Source organism: Pongo pygmaeus, chromosome 23 (genome assembly GCF_028885625.2).
Source record: "Pongo pygmaeus isolate AG05252 chromosome 23, NHGRI_mPonPyg2-v2.0_pri, whole genome shotgun sequence".
Classification (NCBI taxonomy): domain Eukaryota; kingdom Metazoa; phylum Chordata; class Mammalia; order Primates; family Hominidae; genus Pongo; species Pongo pygmaeus.
In genome coordinates, this window is record NC_085931.1 from 12,709,593 (window position 1) to 12,732,901 (window position 23,309).

Here is a 23,309-nt window from a genome sequence, read left to right on the forward strand (position 1 = left end):
TCCTTTTGATAGAGCAGTTTTGAAACACCTTTTTGTAGAATCTGCAAGTGGATATTTGGAGCGATTTGAGGCCTATGGTGAAAAATGGGATATCTTCGCATAAAAACTAGACAGAAGCATTCTCAGAAACTTCCCTGTGCCTTATGCATTCAACTCCCAGACTTGAAACTTCCTTTTGAAAGAGCAGATTTGAAACACTTTTTTTGTAGAAACTGCAAGTGGATATTCGGAGCGCTTTGAGGACTACGCAGGAAAAGGAAATATCCCCACATAAAAAGTAGACGAAAGCATTCTCCGAAACTTCTTTGTGATGAATGCATTCACCTCACAGAGTTGAACCTTCCCTTTGATGGAACAGATTTGAAACACTCTTTTTGTAGAATCTGCAAGTGAATATTTGGAGCGCCTTGAGGCGTATGCTGGAAAAGGAAATATCTTCACATAATAACTAGACAGAAGCATTCACAGAAACTTCTCTGTGATGAGTGCATTCAAATCACAGAGTTCAACCTTCCTTTTGGTAGAACAGTTATGAAACACTCTCTTTGTAGAATCTACAAGAGATTATTTAGAGCTCATTGAGGCCTATGCTGGAAAAGGAATTATCTTCCCATAAAAACTAAGCAGAATCATCCTCAGAAATATTTTTGTGATGAGGGCATTCAACTCACAGACTTGAACATTCCTTTTGATAGAGTAGTTTTGAAACACTCGTTTTGTAGAATCTGCAAGTGGATATTTGGAGCGCTTTGAAGTCTATGCTAGAAAAGGAAATATCTTCACATCAAAACTAGACCGAAGCATTCTCAGAAATTTCTGTGTGATGAGTGCATTCAACTCACAGACTTGAACATTCCTTTTGATAGAACAGTTTTGAAACATTCTTTTTGTAGAATCTGCAAGTGGGTATTTCGAGCGATTTGAGGCCTATGCTGCAAAAGGAGAAATCTTCACATAAAAACTAGACAGAAGCATTCCCAGAAACTTCCTCATGCTTCATGCATTCAACTCACAGACTTGAACCTTCCTTTTGATAGAGCAGTTTTGAAACACTCTTTTTGTAGAATCTGCAATTGGATATTTGGAGCGATTTGATGCCTATGATGAAAAAGGGAATATCTTCACCTAAAAACTAGACAGAAGCATTCTCAGAAACTTCTTTGTGATGAGCGCATTGAACCCACAGCGTTGAAACTTCCTTTTTTTAGGACAGTTTTGTAACACTCTCTTTGTAGAATCTGAATGTGGATACTTGGTGCGCTTTGAGGCCTATGCTGGAAATGGAAATATGTCCTCATAAAAACTAAGCAGAAGAATACTCACAAAGTTCTTAGTGATGAGTGCATTCAACTCAGAGACTTAAACCTTCCTTTTGATATAGCAGTTTTGAGACACTGTTTTTGTAGAATCTGCAAGTGGATATTTGGAGCATTTTGAGGCCTAGGCTGAAAAGGAAATATCTTCACATAAAAACTATACAGAAGCATTCTCAGAAACATCTCTATGATGAGCGCATTGTACTCACAGACTTGAACTTTCTTTTTGATAGAGCAGTTTTGAAACACTCCTTTTGTAGGATTTGCAAGTGGATATTTGGTGTGCTTTGAGGACTAATCTGGAAAAGGAAATATCTTCACATAAAAGCTAGACAGAAGCATTCTCTGAAACTTCTTTGTGATGCGTGCATTCATCTAACAGACTAGAAACTTCCTTTTCATAGAGCAGTTTTGAAACACCCTTTTGGTAGAATCTGCAAGTGGATATTTGGAACGATTTGGGGCCTGTGGTGTAAAAGGTAATATCTTCACATAAAAACTAGACGGAAGCATTCTCAGAAACTTCAGTGTGCTTTATGCATTCAACTCACAGACTTGAACCTTGCTTTTGAAAGAGCAGGTTTGAAAAACTCTTTTTGTAGAAATTGCAAGTGGATATTTGGAGTGCTTTGAGGCCTATGCTGGAAAAGGATATATCCTCACATAAAAACTAGACAAAAGCATTCTCCGAAACTTCTTTGTGATGAATGCATTCAGCTTACAGAGTTGAACCTTCCTTTTGATAGAACAGTTTTGAAACACTCTTTTTGTAGAATCTGCAAGTGGATATTTGGAGTGCTTTGAGACCTACGCTGGAAAAGGAAATATCTTCACATAAAAATTAGACAGAAGCGTTCTCAGACACTTCTCTGTGATGAGTGCATTCAGCTCACAGAGTTCAACCTTCCTTTTGGTAGAAGAGTTTTGAATCACTCTCTTTGTAGAATCTACAATAGATTATTTGGAGCGCATTAAGGCCTATGTTGGAAAAGGGAATATCTTCCCATAAAAACTAAGCAGAATCATTCTCAGTAGCATTTTTGTGATGAGTGCATTCAACTCAGAGACTTGAACATTCCTTTTGATAGAGCAGTTTTGAAACACTCTTTTTATAGAATCTACAAGTGGATATTTTTAGCAATTTGAGGCCTATGCTGGAAAAGGGAATATCTTCACATAAAAACTAGACAGAAGCATTCCCAGAAATTTCTTTGTGACGAGTGCATTCAACTCACAGAGTTGAACTTTCCTTTTGATAGAACAGTTTTGAAACATTCTGTTTGTAGAATCTGCAAGTGGATATTTTGAGCGATTTGAGGCCTATGCTGCAAAAAGAGAAATCTTCACATAAAAACTAGACAGAAGCATTCCAGAAACTTCCCCATGCTTCATGCATTCAACTCACAGACTTGAACCTTCCTTTTGATAGGGCAGTTTTGAAACACCCTTTTTGTAGACTCTGCAAGTGGATATTTAGAGCGATTTGAGGCCTATGGTGAAAAAGGGGATATCTTCACATAAAAACTAGATAGAAGCATTCTCAGAAACTTCCCTGTGCTTTATGCAGTCAACTCACAGACTCGAAACTTCCTTTTGAAAGAGCAGATTTGAAAAACTCTTTTTGTAGAAATTGCAAGTGGATATTTGGAGCGATTTGAAGCCTGTGCTGGAAAAGGAAATATCCTCACATAAAAACGAGACAAAAGCATTCTCCGAAACTTCTTTGGGATGAATGCATTCAGCTCACAGAGTTGAAACTTTCCTTTGATGGAACAGTTTTGAAACACTCTTTTTTTAGAATCTGCAAGTGGATATTTGGAGCGCATTGGGTCCTATGCTGGAAAAGGAAATATCTTCACATAATTCCTAGATGGAAGCATTCTCAGAAACTCCTCTGTGATGAGTCAGTTATGAAACACTCTCTTTGAAGAATCTACAAGAGATTATTTGGAGCTCATTGAGGCCTATGCTGGAAAAAGGAATATCTTCATATAAAAACTAGACAGAAGCATTCTGAGAAACTTCCCTGTGCTTTGTGCATTCAACTCACACTCTTGAACCTTCTCTTTGAAAGAGCAGATTTGAAACACTCTTTCTGTAGAAGCTGCAAGTGCATATTTGGAGCGCTTTGAGGCCTAAGATGGAAAAGGAAATATCCTCACAGAAAAATTAGACAAAAGCATTCTCAGAAATTTCCTTGCGATGTGTGCATTTAACTCACCGAGTTGAACTTTCCTTTTGATAGAACAGTTTTGAAACAGTCTTTTTGTAGAATCTGCAAGTGGATATTTGGAGCATTTTGAGGTCTATGCTGGAAAAGGAAATATCTTCACATAAAAACTAGACAGAAGCATTCTCAGAAATTTCTTTGTGATGAGTGCATTCAATTCACAGGGTTGAACTTTCCTTTTGATAGAACAGTTTTGAAACACTCTGTTTGTAGAATTTGCACGTTTATATTTGGAGCAATTTGAGGCCTATGCTGCATAAAGGGAATATCTGAACATAAGAACTAGACAGAAGCATTCTCAGAGACTTCCCTGTGCTTTATGCTTTCAACTCACACTCTTGAACCTTCCTTTTGATAGAGCAGTTTTGAAACACTCTTTTTGTAGAATCTGCAATTGGATATTTGGAGTGATTTGAGGCCTATGATGAAAAAGGAAATATCTTCACCTAAAAACTAGACAGAAACATTCTCAGAAACTTCTGTGGGATGAGTGCATTCAACCAACACAGTTGATCCTTCATTTTGATAGACTAGTTTAGAAACACACTTTTTGTAGTATCTGCAAGTGGATGTTTGGAGGGCTTTGAGGCCTATGCTGGAAAAGGAAATATCTTCACCTGAAAACTAGACAGAAGCATTCTCAGAAACTACTTTGTGATGAGTGCATCCAACTCACAGGGTTGAAACTTCCTTTTGATAGAACAGTTTGGAAACAATATTTTTGTGGAATATGCAAGTGGATATTTGGAGCGCTTGAGGCCTATGCTGCATTAAGAAATAACTTCACATAAAAACTATATTGAAGCATTCTGAAAAACATCTTTGTGATGTGTGTCTTCAACTCACAGACTTGAAACTTCGTTTTGATAAAGCAGTTTTGAAACACCATTTTGTAGAGTCTGCAGGTGGATAATTTTAGCACTTTGAGGCCTAGGCTGGAAAAGGAAATATCTTCACATAAAAATTGGACAGAAGCATATTCAGAAACTTCCCTGTGCTTTAGGAATTCAACACACAGACTTGAACCTTCCTGTTGATTGAGCAGTTTTGAAACACTGTTTTGGTAGTACCTGCAAGTGGATATTTGTAGCGCTTTGAGGCCTATGCTGGAAAAGGAAATACCATCATATAAAAACAAGACAGAAGCATTCTCAGAAACTTCTTTGTGATGTGTGTATTCAACTCACAGGGTTGAACCTTCCTTTTGAAAGAGCAGTTACAAAACACGCTTTTTTTAGAATCTGCACGTGGATATTTTTGAATCTTTGAGGCCAGTGCTGGAAAAGGGAATATCTACACATAAAAACTAGACAGAAGAATTCTCAGAAACTTCTCCGTGTTTTATGATTTCAACTCACAGAGTAGAACCTTCCTTTTGATAGAGCAGTTTTGAAACACACTTTTTATAGAATCTGCATGTGGACATTTGGAGCGATTTGAGGCCTATGCTGGAAAAAGGAATATCTTCATATAAAAACTAGACAGAAGCATTCTGAGAAACGTCCCTGCACTTTGTGCATTCAACTTACACTCTTGAACCTTCTTTTTAAAAGATCAGATTTGAAACACTCTTTTTGTAGAAACTGCAAGTGCATATTTGGAGCGCTTTGAGGCCTATGATGGAAAAGGAAATATCCTCACAGAAAAATTAGACAAAAGCATTCTCAGAAATTTCTTTGTGATGAGTGCATTTAACTCACCGAGTTGAACTTTCCTTTTAATAGAACAGTTTTGAAACGTCTTTTTGTAGAATCTGCAAGTGGATATTTGGAGCATTTTGAGGTCTATGCTGGAGAAGGAAATATCTTCACATAAAAACTAGACAGAAGCATTCTCAGAAATTTCTTTGTGATGAGTGCATTCAACTCACAGGGTTGAACTTTCCTTTTGATAGAAGAGTTTTGAAACACCGTTTTTGTAGAATCTGCAAGTGCATATTTGGAGCGATTTGAGGCCTATGCTGCAAAAAGGGAATATCTTCACATAAAAACTAGACAGAAGCATTCTCAGAAACTTCCCCATGCTTTATGCATTCAACTCACAGACTTGAGTGTTCCTTTTGATTGAGCAGTTTTGAAACACTCTTTTTGTAGTATCTGCAAGTGGATATTTGAAGAGATTTGAGGCCTATGATGAAAAAGGAAATATCTTCACCTAAAAACTGGACAGAAGCATTCTCAGAAACTTCTTTGTGATGAGTGCATTGAACTCACAGAGTTGAAACTTCCTTTGGATAGAACAGTTTGTAACACTGTTTTTGTAGCATCTGCAAGTGGATATTTGGAGTGTTTTGATGCCATTGCTGGAAAAGGAAATATCTTCACATAAAAACTAGACAGAAGCATTCTCAGAAACTTCTCTGTGATGAGTGCATTCAATTCACAGAGGTGAACATTCTTTTTGATTGAACGGTTTTGAAACACTCTCTTTATAGAATCTGAAAGTGGATACTTGGAGCGCTTTGAGGCCTATGCTGGAAATGGAAATATGTTCTCATAAAAACTAAGCAGAAGCATTCTCACAAAGTTCTTATTGATGAGTGAATTCAACTTACAAACTTAAACCTTCCTTTTGATAGAGCTGTTTTGACACACTCTTTTTGTAGAATCTGCAAGTGGATATTTGGAGCGCTATGAGGCCTACACTGGAAAAGGAAATATTTTCACCTAAAAACTATACAGAAGCATTCTCAGAAACATCTCTAGGATGAGTGCATTGTACTCACAGACTTGAACCTTCCCTTTGACAGAGAAGTTTTGAAACACACTTTTTGTAGTTCCGCAAGTGGATATTTGGTGTGCTTTGAGGCCTAAGTTGGAAAAGGAAATATCTTCAGATAAAAACTAGACAGAAGCATTCTCTGAAACTTCTTTGGGATGTGTGCATTCATCTAACAGAGCAGAACTTTTCTTTTGATAGCGCATTTTTGAAACACCCTTTTTGTAGATTCTTCAAGTGGATATTTGGAGCGATTTGAGGCCTATGCTGTCAAAGGGAATATCTTCACATAAAAACTAGACGGAAGCATTCTCAGAAACTTCCCTGGGCTTTATGCATTCAACTCACAGACTTGAAGCTTCCTTTTGAAAGAGTAGATTTAAAACACTCTTTTTGTAGAAACTGCAAGTGGATATTTGGAGTGCTTTGAAAAACTGGACAGAGGCCTTCTCAGAAACTTCTTTGTGATGAGTGCATTCAGCTCACAGTGTTGAACCTTCCTTTTGATAGAACAGTTGTGAAACACTATTTTTGTAGAATCTGCAAGTGGATATTTGGAGCTCTTTGAGGCTTATGATGGAAAAGGAAATATCTACACATAAAATCTAAGTGGAATTGTTCTCAGAAACTTCTTTCTGATAAGTGCATTCAATTCACAGAGTTGAACCATCCTTTTGATTGAACAGTTTTGAAACACTCTTTTTGTAGAATCTGCAAGTGGATATTTGGAAGGCTTTGAGGCCTATGCTCGAAAAGGAAATATCTTCATATAAAAACTAGACGGAAGCATCCTCAGCGACTTCTTTGTGATGACTGCATTAAACTAACAGAGTAGAACCTTCCGTTTGATAGAGCAGTTTTGAAACACCTTTTTTATAGAATCCGCAGGTGGACATTTGGTGAGATTTGAGGCCTATGCTGGAAAAAGGAATGTCTTCACATAAAAACTAGACAGAAGCATTCTGAGAAACTTCCCTGCACTTTATGCATTCAACTCACAGGCTTGAATCTTCCTTTTAAAAGAGCAGATTTGAAACACTCTTTTTGCAGTATCTGCAAGTAGATATTTGGAGGGCTTTGAAGCCTATGCTGGAGAAGGAAATATCCTCACATAAAAACTAGACAAAAGCATTCTCAGAAACTTCTTTGTGATGAGTGCATTCAACTCACAGAGTTGAACTTTCCTTTTGATAGAACAGTTTTGAAACACTCTTTTTGTAGAAACTGCAAGTGGATATTTGAGCGCTTTGAGGCCTATGCTGGAAAAGGAAATATCTTCACATAAAAACTAGACGGAAGCTTTCTCAGACACTTCTCTGTGATGATTGCATTCAACTCACAGAGTTCAACATACCTTTTCATAGAACAGTTTTGAAGCACTCTCCTTTTAGGGTCTACAAGTGATTATTTGGAGTGCTTTGAGGCCTGTGCTGGAAAAGGAAATATCTTCCCATAAAAACTAAGCAGAACCATTCTCAGAAACATTTTGTGATGAGTGGATTCACCTCACGGACTTGAACCTTCCTTTTGAAAGAGCAGTTTTGAAACACTCTTTTTGTAGAATCTGCAAGTGGATATTTGAAGCACTTTGAGGCCTATGAGGGAAAAGGGAATATTTTCACAAAAAATGTGACACAAGCATTCACAGAAATTTCTTTGTGATGTGTGCATTCAACTAAAAGAGATGAACCTTCCTTTTGATAGAACAGTTTTGAAACACTCTTTTTGTAGAATCTGCAAGTGGATATTTGGAGCGATTTGAAGCCTATGCTGCAAAAAGGGAAAATCTTCACATAAAAACTAGATAGAAGCATTCTCAGAAATGTCCTTGTGATGACTGCATTAAACCCACAGAGTTGAACTTTCCTTTTGATGGAACAGTTTTGAAACACTCTTTTTGTTGAACCTGCAAGTGGATATTTTAGTTCTTTGAGGTCTATGCTGGAAAAGGAAATATCTTCACATAAATACTAGATAGAAGAATTCTCAGAAACAACTTTGTGAGGAGTGCATTCAACTCACAGACTTGAACTTTCTTTCTGATAGAGCAGTTTTGAAACTCTCTTTTTGTAGAATCTGCAAGTGAATATTTGGAGGGATTTGAGGCCTATGCTGGAAAAAGGAATATCTTCACATAAAAATTAGACAGAAGCATTCTGAGAAACTTGCCTGTGCTTTATGCATTCAACTCACAGACTTGAACCTTCCTTTTGAAAGGGCAGATTTGAAACACTCTTTTTGTAGAAACTGCAAAAGGATATTTTTAGGGCTTTGAGGCCTATGCTGGAAAAGGAAATATCCTCACATAAAAACTAGAGAAAAGGCTTCTCAGAAACTTCTTTGTGATGAGTGCATTCAACTCACAGAGTTGAACTTTCCGTTTGATATAACAGTTTTGAAACACCCGTTTTGTAGAGTCTGCAAGTGGATATTTGAGCACTTTAAGGCCTATGCTGGAAAAGGAAATATCTTCACATAAAAACTAGTCGGAAGCATTCTCATACACTTCTCTGCGATGATTGCATTTAACACACAGAGTTCAAGATTCCTTTAGATAGAACAGTTTTGAAACACTCTAGTGGTAGAATCTGCAAGAGGTTATTTGGAGCGCTTTGAGGCCTGTGCTGGAAAAGGAAATATCTTCCCATAAAACATGAGCAGAAATATTCTCAGAAACTTTTTTGTGATGAGTGCATTCAACTCACAGACTTGAACCTTCTATCTGAATGAGCAGTTTTGAAACACTCTTTCGGTAGAATCTGAAAGTGGATATTTGGAGCGCTATGAGGCCTTTGTTGGAAAAGGAAATATCTTCACATAAAAACTGGACAGAATCATTCTCAGAAACTTCTTTGTGATGTGTGCATTCAACTCACAGTGTTGAACCTTCCTTTTGAAACAGCAGTTTGAAACACACTTTTAGTAGAATCTGCAGGTGGATATTGGGAGCGCTTTGAGACCTTTTATGGAAAAGGAAATATCTTCACATAAAAACTAAACAGAAGCATTATCAGGAACTTCTTTGTGATGTGTGCACTCAACTTGCAGAGTTGAACATGACTTTTGATAGAGCAGTTTTGAAACACCCTTTTTGTAGAATCTGAAAGTGGATATTTGTAGCGCTTTGAGGCCTCTGCTGGAAAAGGAAATATCTTCACATTAAAACTACAGAGAAGTATTCTGAGAAACTTCTTTGTGATGAGTACATTCAGCTAACGCAGTTGAACCTTCCTTTTCATAGAACTGTTTTGAAACACTCTTTTTGTAGAATCTGCTAGTGGATATTTGGAGAGATTTGAGGCCTATGATGGAAAAGAAAATATCTTCACATAAAAACTAGACAGAACCATGCTCAGAAACTTCTCTGTGATGAGTGCATTGAAGTCAAAGAGTTGAACCTTCCTTTTGATAGAGCAGTTTTGAAACACCGTTTTTGTAGAATCTGCAAGTGAATATTTGGAGCTCATTGAGGCCTATGCTGGAAAAGGAAATACCTTCACATAAAAACTAAACAAAAGGATTCTCAGAAAATTCTTTGTGATGTGTGCATTCATTTCACAGAGTTGAACAGTATTTTTGGAGCAGTTTTGAAACACCCTTTTTTCAGAATCAGCAAGTGGATATTTTGAGCGCTTTGAGGCCTATACTGGAAAAGAAAATATCTTCAAATAAAAACTAGACTGAAGCATTCTCAGAAACTTCTTAGTGATGAGTGCATTCAACTCACAGATTTGAACTTTCGTTTTGATAAAGCGGTTTTGAAGCACACATTTGTAAAATCTGCAGGTGGATATTTGGAGTGCTTTGAGGCCTACCCTGGAAAAAGGAATATCTTCATATAAGAACTTGACAGAAGCATTCTGAGAAACTTCCTCGTGCTTTATGCATTCAAATCAAAGAGTTGAACCTTCCCTTTGATAGCACAGGTTTGAAACACTCTTTTTGTAGAATCTGCAGTTGGATATTTTGAGCGCTTTGAGGTCTATCCTGGAAAAGGAAATAACTTCACATAAAAACTAGATTGAAGCATTCTCAGAAACTTCTTTGTAATGTGAGCATTCAACTCACAGAATCGACCCTTCCTTTTGACAGAGCTGTTTTGAAACACCCTTTTTGTAGAAACTGCAAGTAGATATTTGTAGCCCTTTGAGGCCTATGCTGGAAAAGGAAATATCTTCACATAAAAACTAGACAGAAGCATTCTCAGAACCTTCTTTGTGATGATTGCATTGCATTCACTGAGTTGAAAATTTCTTTTGATAGGACAGTTTTGAAACACTCTTTTTGTAGAATCTGCGAGTGGATTTTTGGAGTGCTTTGAGGCCTACCCTGGAAAAGGAAATATCTTCACATAAAAACTAGAAAGAAGAATTCTCAAAAACATCTTTGTGATGAGTGCATTCAATTCACGGAATTGAAATTTCCTTTGATAGAGCAGTTTGAAATTGTCTTTTAGTGGAATCTGAAAGTGGATATTTGGAGTGCTATGAGGCATTTACTGGAAAAGGAAATATCTTCACATAAAAACTAGACAGAAGCTTTCTCAGAAACTTGTTTATGATGGGCGCATTCAACTCACAGAGTTGAAATTTCCTTTTGAAACACACTTTTAGTAGAATCTGCGAGTGGATATTTTGAATGCTTTGAGGCCTATGCTGGAAAAGGAAGTGTCTTCACAGAAAAACTAAACAGAAGCATTCTCAGAAACTTCTTTATGATGTGGGCATTAAACTCTCAGAGTTGGACCTTCCTATTGATAGAACAGTTTTGCATCGCTGTTTTTACAGAATCTGCAAGTGTATATTTGGAGCTCTTAGAGGCTTATGAGGTAAAAGGAAATACCTTCACATAAAAACGAAACAGAAGCATCCTCACCAACTTCTTTTTGATGTGTGCATTCAACTCACAGAGTTGAACCATACTTTTGAGAGAGCAGCTTTGAAACACCCTTTTTGTAGGCACTGCAAGTGGATATTTGCAGTGCTTTGAGGCCTATACTGGAAAAGTAAATATCTTCACATGAAAACTAGACGGAAGCATCCTCAGAAACTTCTTCGTGATGAGTGAGTTGAACTCACAGGGTTTAACTTTGCTTTTTAAGAGCAGTTTTGAAACACCTCTTTTATAAAATCTGCAAGTGGATATTTGGAGTGCTTTGACGCCAATGATATAAAAGGAAATATCTTCACATAAAAATTAGACAGAAGCATTCTGATAAACTTCTATGTGATGAGTGCATTCAAATCTCAGAGTTGAACCTTCCTTTTGAAAGAACAGTTTTGAAACACTCTTTTTGTAGAATCTGCAGTTGGATATTTGGAGCGATTTGAGGCCTATCTTGGAAAGGGTTATATCTTTATATAAAAACTAGACAGTAGCATTCTAAGAAACTTCTTTGTGATAAGCATATTCATCTCACAGAGGTGAGACTTCCTTTAAATAGAGCAGTTGTGAAACACTCTTTTTGTAGAATCTACAAGTGTATATTTGGAGTGCTTTGAGGCCTATGCTGGTTAAGGAAATATCTTCACACAAAAATTAGACAGAAGCATTCTCAGAAACTTCTTTGCAATGAGCGCATTCACCTCACAGAGTTAAGCCTTCCTTTTGATAGAGAAGTTTTGAAACACTCTTTTTGTCGGATCTGCAAGTGCATATTTGGGGCACTATGTGGCCTACGCTGGAAAAGGAAATATCTTCACATAAAAACAAGACAGAAGCATTCACGAAAATTTCTTTTTTATGAGTGCATTCAACTCAAAGGGTTGAACCTTCCTTTTCATAGAACAGTTTTGAAACACTCTTTTTGTAGAATCTGCAAGTGGATATTAGGAGTGTTTTGAGGCCTATGATGGAAAAGGAAATATCTTCACATAATAACTAGATAGAAGTAATCTCAGAAACTTCTCTGTGATGAGTGCACTGAACACCCTGAGATGAAACTTTCTTTTTATAGAGCAGTTTTGAAACACTCTTTTTGTAGAATCTACAGGTGGATATTTGGAGCCCTTGAGGCCTATGCTGGAAAAGGAAACATCTTCACATAAAAACTAGACAGAAGAATTCTCAGAAATATCTTTGTGTTGAGTGCATTCAACTCACAGACTTGAACTTTCCTTTTGATAGAGCAGTTTTGAAAAATTCTTTTGGTAGAATCTGAAAGTGGATATTTGGAGTGCTATGAGGCTTATGCTAGAAAATTGAATATCTTCACATAAAAACTAGACAGAAGCATTCTCAGAAACTTCTTTGGGATGTGCACATTCAACTCACAGAGTTGAACCTTACTTTTGAAACAGCAGTTTTGAAACACCCTTTTAGTAGAATCTGCAAGTGGATATTTGGAATGCTTTGAGGCCTATGCTCGAAAAGTAAATATCTTCTCATAAAAAATAGACAGATGCATTCTCAGAAAGTTCTCTATGATGAGTCCTTTCAACCCACAGAGTTGAGCTTTCCTTTTGATAGAACAGTTTTCAAACACACTTTTTGTAGAATCTGCAGGTGGATATTTGGAGCGATTTGAGGCCTATGATGGAAAAGGAAATATTTTCTCATGAAAACGAAACAGAAGCATTTCAGAAACTTCTTTGTTATATGTGCATTCAATTCACAGAGGTGAACCATACTTTTGATAGAGCAGTTTTGAAACACACTTTTTGTAGTATCTGCTAGTTGATATTTGGAGCGCTTGGAGGACTATAATGGAAAATTAAATATCCTAAAATAAAAACTACACAGAAGCATTATGAGTAACTCCTTTGTGATGAGTGCATTCAACTCACAGAGTTTAAAATTCCCTTTCATAGAGCACCTTTGAAACACCCTTTCTGTAAAATCTGCAAGTGGACATTTGGAGCTCTTTGAGGCCTATGCTGGAAATGGAAACATCTACACACAAAAACTAAACAGAAGGATTCTGGGAAACTTCTATGTGATGAGTCCATTCAACTCTCAGAGTTGAACCGTCCTTTTGATAGGACAGTGTTGAAACACTCTGTTTCAATAATCTGCAAGTGGATATTTGGAGCACTTTGAGGCCTATGCTGGAAAAGGAAATATCTTCACATGAAAACTAGACAGTAGCATTCTCAGAAACTTCTTTGTGATGAGCGCATTCAACTCACAGATTTGAGCCTTCCTTTTGATAGAGCAGTTTTGAAACTCTGTTTTCGTAGAATCTGCAAGTGGATATTTGGAGCACTTTGAGGCCTATGCTGGAAACGGAAATATCTTCACATCAAAACTAGACAGAAGAATCCTCAGAAACTTCTTTGTGATGAGCACATTCAATTCACAGAGGTGAGCGTTCCTTTTGATAGAGCAGTTTTGAAACGCTTTTTGTAGAATCTGCAAGTGGATATTTGGAGTGATTTGAGGCCTATTCTGGAAAAGGAAATATCTTCACATAAAAACTAGACAGCAGTATTCTCAGAAACTTCTCTGTGATGAGTGCATTGAACTCCTTTAGTTGAACCTTTCTTTTGATAGAACAGTTTTGAAACACTCTTTTTGTAGGATCTGCAAGTGGATATTTTGAGCACTTTGAGACCTAAGCTGGAAAAGGAAATATGTTCACAAAAAGCTAGACGGAAGAATTCACAGAAACATCTTTATGATGAATGCATTTAACTCACAGACTTGAACTTTCTTTTAATAGAGCAGTTTTGAAACACTCTTTTGGCAGATTCTGAAAGTGGATATTTGGAGCGCTATGAGGCCTATGCAAGAAAAGGAAATATCTTCACATAAATAGTAGACAGAAGCATTCTCAGAAACTTCTTTGTGATGTGTGCATTCAACTCACAGAGTTGAAACTTCGCGTTGAAACAGCAGTTTTGAAACACACTTTTTGTAGAATCTGCAAGTGGATATTTGGAATGTTTTGAGGCCTATGCTGGAGAAGGAAATATCTTCACATAAAAACTAAGCAGAAGCATTCTAAGAAACTTCTTTGTGATGTGTACATTCAACTCACAGGGTTGAACCTTGCCTTTGATAGAGCTGTTTCGAAACACCCTTTTTGTAGTATCTGCAAGTGGATATTTGGAGCGATTTGACGCCTATGCTTTAAAAGGAAATATCATGACATAAAAACTAGACGGAAGCATTCTCAGAAACTTCTATGTGATGAGTGCATTCAACTAACGGAGTTGAACTTTCCATTTGATATAGTAGTTTTGAAACACCATTTTTGTGGAATCTGCAAGTGGATATTTGGAGTGCTTTGAGGCCTATGCTGGAAAAGGAAATATCTTCACATAAAAACTAGAGAGAAGCATTCTCAGAAACTTCCCTCTGCTTTATGCATTCAACTCACAGACTTGAACTTTCCTTTTGATGCAGCAGTTTTGAAACACTCTTTTTGTAGAAACTACACGTGGATATTTGGAGCACTTTGAGGCCTAAGATAGAAAAGAAAATATCTTCACATAAAAACTCGATGGAAGCATTCTAAGAAACTTCTTTGTGATGACTGAATTCAACTGACAGACTTGAACCATCCTTTTGATAGAGGAAATTTGAAACACTCTTTTTTTAGAATCTTCAAGTGGATATTCGGAGCACTTTGAGGCTTATGATTGAAAAGGAAATATCTTCACATAAAAACTAGACAGAAGCATTTTCAGAATCTTCTCTATGATGAGTGCATTCAACTTACAGAATTGTACTTTTCTTTTCATGCAACAATTTTGAAACACTCTTTTTATAGAATATACACGTGGATATTTGCAGCTTTTTGAGACCTATGCTGCAAAAGGAAATATCTTCAAATAAAGACTAGACAGAAGCCTTCTGAGAAACTTCTTTGTGATGTGCACAGTCAACTCACAGAGTTGAACCTTCCTTTTGATAGAACACTTTTGAAACATTCTTTTTGTAGAATCTCCAAGTTATTATTTGGAGTGCTTTGAGGCCTTTGCTGGAAAAGGAAACAACTTCACATAAAAACTAGATCGAAGCATTCTCAGACACTTCTTTGAGATGTGTGCATTCAACTTACAGGCTTGAACCTGCCTTTTGATTGAGCAGATTTGAAAGACTCTTTTTGTAGAATCTGCAAGTCGATATTTGGAGCACTTTCAGGCCTATGCTGGAATAGGAAATATCTTCACATAAAAACAAGACAGAATCTCTATCAGAAACTCCTTTTTGATGAGTTCATTCAACTCACAGAGTTGAACCTTCCTTTTGATAGAACGGTTTTGAACCACTCTTTTTGTAGAATCTGCAAGTGGATATTTGGAGTGCTTTGAGGCCTATAATGGAAAAAGAAATATCTTCACATAAAAACTAGACAGAAGCATTCTCATAAACTTCTCTGTGATGAGTGCATTGAACTCCCTCAGTTGAAATTTTCTTTCGATAGAAAAGTTTTGAAACACTCTTTTTGTAGAATCTGCAAGTGGATATTTGGAGCGCTGTGAGGCCTATGTTGGAAGATGGAATGTCTTCCCATAAAAGTTACACAGAAGAATTCTCAGAAACATCTTTGTGATGAGTGCATTCAACTCACAGAGTTGAACTTTCCTTTTGATAGAGCAGTTGAAAAACTCTTTTGGTAGAATCTGAAGGTGGATATTTGGAGCGCTATGAGGCCTATGCTATAAAAGAAAATATCTTCACATAAAAACTAGACAGAAGCATTTTCAGAAACTTCTTTGTGATGTGCACATTCAACTCACAGAGTTTAACCTTGCTTTTGAATCAGCAGTTTTGAAACACACTTTTAGTAGATTCTGCAAGTGGATAGATTGAATGCTTTGAGGCCTAAGCTGGAAAAGGAAATATCTTCATATAAAAACTAAACAGAAGCATTCTCAGAAACTTCACTGTGATGTGTGCATTCAATTCACAGAGTTTAAGCTTACTTTTGATAGAGCAGTTTTCAACCACCCTTTTTCTAGAATCTGCACGTGGATATTTGGAGCGCTTTGAGGCCAATGCTGGAAAAGGAAATATCTTCACATAAAAACTAGACAGAAGCATTCTCAGAAACTTCTTTGTGATGTGTGCATTCAACTCACAGAATTGAACCTTACTTTTAATAGAGCGGTTTTGAAACACCCTTTTCGTACAATCTGCAAGTGGATATTTGGAGCGCTTTGAGGTCTATGCGGGAAAAGGAAATATCTTCACATAAAAACTAGACAGAAGCATTCTCAGAAACAGTGCATTAAACTGACAGAGTTGAAACTTCCTTTTGATAGAATACTTTGGAAACACTCTCTTTGTAGAATCTGGAAGTGGATACTTGGAATGCTTTGGGGCCTATGCTGGAAAAGGAAATATCTTCACACAAAAACTAGACGGAAACATTCTCAGAAACTGCTTTGTGATGAGTGCATTCAACTCGCAGAGTTGAATCTTTTTTTTGATAGGGCAGTTTTGAAACAGTCTTTCTGTTCAATCTGTAAGTTTATATTTGGAATGCTTTGAGACCTATGATGGAAAAAGAAATATCATCACATAAAAACTAGACAGATGCATTCTCAGAAAGTTCTCTGTGATGAGTGCATTCAACTCACAGAGTTGAACTTTCCTATTGATAGAAGAGATTTGAAACACACTTTTTGTAGGATCAGCAATTTATATTTGGAGGGCTTTGCGGCCTATGCTAGAAAAGAAAGTATCTTCACACAAAAACTAGACAGAAGCATTCTCAGAGACTTCTTTGTGATGACTGCATTCAACTCACACAGTTGAACCTTCCTTTTCATAGAAGTGTTTTGAAACACTCTTTTTGTAGAATCTGCATGTGGATATTTGGAGTGCTTTAAGGCCTATGATGGAAAAGGAAATATCTTCACAAAAAACTAGAAAGAAGCTTTCCAAGGAACTTCTCTGTAATGATTGTATTCAACTCACAGATTGAACCTTCTTTTTGATTGAGCAGCTTTGGAACACCATTTTTGTAGAATCTGCAAGTGGATATTTGGAGCAATTTGAGGCCTGTGCTGGAAAAGGAAATATATTCACATAAAAACTAAACAGAAGCATTCTCAGAAACTTCTTTGTGATGTGTGCATTCAACTCACAGAGTTGAACCATACTTTTGATAGAGCAGTTTGCAAACACCCTTTTGTAGAATCTGCAAGTGGATATTTGGAGCGCTTTGAGGCCTATACTGGAAAAGTAAATATCTTCACATAAAAACTAGACAGAAGCATTCTCAGAAACTTCTTTGAGATAAGCGCATTCAAGTCACAGAGTTTAAACTTCTTTTTGATAGAGCAGTTTTGAAACAACCTTTTTTAAAATCTGCATGTGGATATTTGGAGCGCTTTCGGGCCTATGCTGGAAAAGGAAACATCTTCACATAAAAACTAGACAGAAGCATTCTCAGAAACATCTTTGTGATGAGTGCATTCAACTAACGTAGTTGAACCTTCCGTTTGATATAGCAGTTTTGAAACACCATTTTTGTGGAATCTGTAACTGAATATTTGGAGCACTTTGAGGCCTATGCTGGAAAAGGAAATATCTTCACATAAAAACTAGACAGAATCATTCTCATAAACTTCACTGTGCTTTATGCATTCAACTTACAGACTTGAAATTTCCTTTTAATAGAGCAGTTTTGAAACAGTCTTTTTGTAGGATCTGCAAGTGGATATTTGGAGCACTTTGAGGCCTATTCTGGAAACGGAAATATCTTCACACAAAAAATTGACGGAAACATTCTAAGAAACTTCTTTGTGATTTGTGAATTCAAATCACAGTCTTAAACCATCCTTTTGATAGAGCAGTTTTCAAACACTCTTTTTGTAGAATCTGCAAGTGGATATTTAGAGGGCTTTGAGGCCTATGCTGGAAAAGGAAATATCTTCACATAAAAAACAGACAAAAGGATTTTCAGAAACTTCTTTGTGATGAGTGCATTCAACTCAAAGAGTTGCACCTTCCTTTTGATAGAACAGTTTTGAAACACTCTTTTTGTAGAATCTGTAAGTAAATATTTGCAGTGCTGTGAGACCTATCCTGCAAAGGGAAATATCTTCACATAAACACTAGACAGAAGCATTCTCAGAAACTTTTTTTGATGTGCGCATTCAATTCACAGAATTCAACCTTCCTTTGATAGAACAGTTTTGAAACACTCTTTTTGTACAATCTGCAAGTTGATATTGGAGCGTTTTGAGGCCTGTGCTGGAAAAGTAAATAACTTCACATAAAAACTAGATGGAAGCATTCTCAGAAACTACTTTGGGATGTGTTCATTCAAATCACAGGCTTGAACCTTACTTTTGTTAGAGGAATTTTGAAACACTCTTTTTGTAGAATCTGCAAGTGGATATTTGGAAAATTTTGGCGCTTATGATGGAAAAGGAAATACCTTCTCATAAAAACTAGACAGAAGAATTCTCAGAAACTTCTCTGTGACGACTGCATTCAACTCATAGATTTGAACCTTCCTTTTGACAGAACGGTTTTGAAACACTCTTTTGAACAATCTGCAAGTGGATATTTGGAGTGCTTTGAGGCCTATGCTGGAAAGGGAAATATCTTCACATAAAAACTAAGCAGAAGCATTCTCAGAAACTTCTTTATGATGAGTGCATTCAACTAACAGATTTGAACCTTCCTTTTCATAGAGCAGTTTTGAAACACTCTTTTTGTAGCATCTGCAAGTGAATATTTGGAGTGCTTTGAGGCCTAGGCTGGAAAAGTAAGTATCTTCACATAAAAACTAGACAGAAGCATTCTCAGAAACTTCTTTGTGATGTGTGCATTCAACTCATTGAGTTGAACCTTCCCTTTGATAGAGCAGTATTGAAACACTATTTTTGCAGAATCTGCAAATGAATATTTGGAGTGCAATGAGACCTATGATGGAAATGGTAATATCTTCACATAAAAACCAGACTGAAGCATTCTCAGAAACTTCTCTGTGATGAGTGCATGCAACTCACAGAGTTGAACCTTCCTTTTGATATAACAGATTTGAAACACTCTCTTTGTAGAATCTGCAAGTGGATATTTGGAGCGCTTTCAGGTGTACACTTTAAAAGCATATATCTTCACATAAAAAATAGACAGAAGCATTCTCCGAAACTCCTTTGTGATGAGTGCATTCAACTCAGACTTGAACCTTCCTTTTGTTAGAGCAGTTTTGAGACATTCTTTTTGTAGAATCTGCAAGTGGATATTTGGAGCGCTTTGAGGCCTATGCTGGAAATGGAAACATCTTCACATTAAAAATAGTCAGAAGAATTCTCAGAAACTACCTTGTGATGAGTGCATTTCACTCACAAATTTGAACCTTCCTTTTGATAGAACAGATTTGAAGCACTCTTTTTCTAGAATCTCCAAGTGGATATTTTGAGCACTTTGAGGCCTATGCTGGAAAAGGAAATATCTTCACATAAAGACTAGTCTGAAGCATTCTCACAAAATTATTTGGGATGAGTGCATTCAACTCACAGAGTTGAAACTTCCTTTTGATAGAAAAGTTTTGAAATACTCTTTTTGTAGAATCTGGAAGTGGATATTTGGAGCACTTTGGGGCCTACGATGGAAAAGGAAATATTTTCACATAAAAACTAGACAGAAGCATTCTCAGTAACTTCCCTGTGATGAGTGCATTCAACTCACAGAGCTGAACCTTCCTTTTGAAAGAACAGTTTTGAAAGACTGTTTTTGTACAATCCGCAAGTGGATATTTGGAGCACTCTGAAGCCTATGCTGGAAATGGAAATATCTTCACATGAAAAATTAGCAGAAGCATTTTCAGAAACTTCTTTGTGATGAGTGCATTCAACTCCCAGACTTGAACCTTCCTTTTGTTAGAGCAGTTTTGAAACACTCTTTTTGTAGAGTCTGCAAGTGGACATTTGGAGCGCTTTGAGGCCTATGCTGGAAAATTAAATATCTTCACATAAAAACTAGACAGAAGTATTCTCATCAAATTCTTTGTTATGAGTGCTTTCAACTCACAGAGTTGAACCCTCTTTTTAATAGAACAGTTTTGAAACCCTCTTTTTAAAGAATCTGCAGGTGGATATATAGAGTGCTTTGAGGTCTGTGATGGAAAAGGAAGTATCTGTGATGTGTCCATTCAACTCACAGACTTGAACCTAACTTTTCATAGAGCGGTTTTGAAACACTCCTTTTGTAGAATCTGCAAGTGCATGTTTGGAGCACTTTGAGGCCTATGCTTGAAAAGGAAACATCTTCTTACAAAAATTAAGTAGAAGCTTTCTCTGAAACTTCTTTGTGATGTGTGCATTCAACTCACAGAGTTGAACCTTCGTTTTGGTAGAACAGTTTTGGAAAACTCTCTTTGTAGAATCTGCAAGTGGATATTTGGAGCGCTTTGAGGCCGACGCTGGAAAAGGAAATATCTTCACATAAAAACTAGACAGAAGCATTCTCAGAAACATCTTTTGATGAGTACATTAAACTCACAGACTTGGACCTTCCTTTCCACAGAGCAGTTTGAAATACTGTTTTTGTAGAATCTGCAAGTGGATATGTGGAGCACTTAGAGGCCAATGTTGGAAAAGGAAATATTATCACATAAAAACAAGACAGAAACATCCTCAGAAAATTTTCTGCAATGAGTGCATTCAACTCACAGAGTTGAACCTGCCTTTAGAGAGAACAGTTTTGAAACATTCTCTTTGTAGAATCTGCAAGTGTATATTTGGAGAGCTTTGGGGACTATGCTGGAAAAGGAAATATATTCACATAAAAACTAGACAGAAGCATTCTCAGAAACTTCTTTGTGATGTGCGCATTCAACTAACAGTGTTGAAACTTCCTTTTGATATAGCAGTTTTGAAACACCCTTTTTATGGGATCTGCAAGTGGATATTTGGAGAGCTTTGAGGCCTATGTTGGAAAAGGAAATATCTTCACATTTGAACTAGACAGAATCATTCTCAGAAACTACCCTGTGCTTTATGAATTCAACTCACAGACTTGAACCTTCCTTTTGATAGAGCAGTTTTGAAACACTCGTTTTGTAGAATCTGCAAGTGGATATTTGGAGCGCTTTGAGGCCTATGCTGTAAAAGGGAATATCTTCACATAAAATCAAGACAGAAGCATTATCAGAAACTTCCTGTGCATTATGCATTTATCTCACAGACTTGAACCTTCCCTTTGATAAGCAGTTTTGAAACACTCTTACTGAAGAAACTGCAAGTGGATATTTGGAGCGCTTTGAGGTATATGCTGGAAAAGGTAATATCTTCACATAAAAATTAAGCTGAAGCATTCTCAGAAACTTCTTCATGATGAGTGCATTCAACTGACAGACTTGAACTTTCCTTTTGATAGAGTCGTTTTGAAACACTCTTTTTGTGGAATCTGCAATTGGATATTTGGAGCGCTTTGAGGCCTATGCTGGAAAAGGGAGTGTCTTCACATAAAAACTAGACAGAAGCATTCTCAGAAACTTCTTTGTGATGTGTGCACTCAACTCACAGAGTTGAACCTTTCTTTAGGTAGAGAAGTTTTGAAACACCCTTTTTGTAGAATCTGAAAGTGGATATTTTCATCACTTTGAGGCCTATGATGGAAAAGGAAATATCTTCACATAAAAACTTGACAGAAGCAGTCTAAGAAATTTCTCTGTGCTTTATGAATTCAACTCACAGACTTGAACTTTCCTTTTGGTTGAGTAGTTTTGAAACACACTTTTTATAGAATCTGCAAGTGGATATTTGGAGCATTTTCTGGCCTATGCTGGAAAAGGGAATATCTTCACATAAAAACTAGACAGAAGCATTCTAAGAAACTTCCCTGTGCTTTATGAATTCAACTCACAGACTTGAAGTTTCCTTTGATAGAGCAGTTTTGAAACACACTTTTTGTAGAATCTGCAAGTGGATATTTGGAGCGCTTTCTGGCCTAAGCTGGAAAAGGGAATATCTTCACATAAAATGTAGACAGAAGCATTCTCAAAAATTTCACTTTGCGTTAGGCATTTAACTCACAGACTTGAACCTTCCTTTTGATAGAGCAGTTTCAAAAAACTCTTATTGTAGGATCTGCATGTGGATATTTGGAGCGATTTGAGGCCTATGCTGGAAAAGGAAATATCTTCACATAAAAACTAGACAGAAACATTCTCAGAAACTTCTTTATGATGAGTGCATTCATCTCACAGAGTTGAACATTACTTTTGATAGAACAGTTTTGAAACACCCTTTTTGTAGAATCTGCAAGTGCATATTTGGAGCGTTTTGAGGCCTATGATGGAAAAGGAGATATCTTCATATAAAAACTAGACAGAAGCATTCTCAGAAATTTCTCTGTGATGAGAGCATTGAACTCACGGAGTTGAACTTTCCCTTTTATAGAACAGTTTTGAAACACTCTTTTTGTACAATCTGCAAGTGGATATTTTGAGCTCTTAGAGACCTATGCAGGAAAAGGAAACATCTTCACATAACAGCTAAGCAGAAGCATTCTCAGAAAGTTCTTTGAGATGAGTGCATTCAACTCACAGACTTGAAACTTCCTTTTGATAGAGCAGTTTTGAAACACTCGTTTTGTAGTATCTGCAAGTGGATATTTGGAGTGCTTTGAGGCCTATGCTGGAAAAGGTAATATCTTCACATAAAAATTAAGCTGAAGAATTCTCAGAAACTTCTTCATGATGAGTGCATTCAACTGACAGACTTGAACTTTCCCTTTGATAGAGCCGTTTTGAAACACTCCTTTTCTGGAATCTGCAATTGGATATTTGGAGTACTTTGAGGCCTATGCTGGAAACGGAAATATCTTCACATAAAAAATAGACAAAAGCATTCTCAGACAGTAGTTTGTGATGAATGCATTGAACTCGCAGAGTTGAACGTTTCTCTTCATAGAACAGTTTTGAAACACTCCCTTTGTAGAATCTGCAAGTGGATATTTGGGCGCTTTGAGGCCTACTATGGAAAGGGAAATATCTTTATATAAAAACTAGACAGAAGCATCCTCAGAAACTTCTTTGTTATGAGTGCATTCAACTCAGAGACTTGAACCTTCCTTTTTATAGAGCAGTTTTGTAAGACACTTTTTGTAGAATCTGCAAGTGGATATTTGGAGAG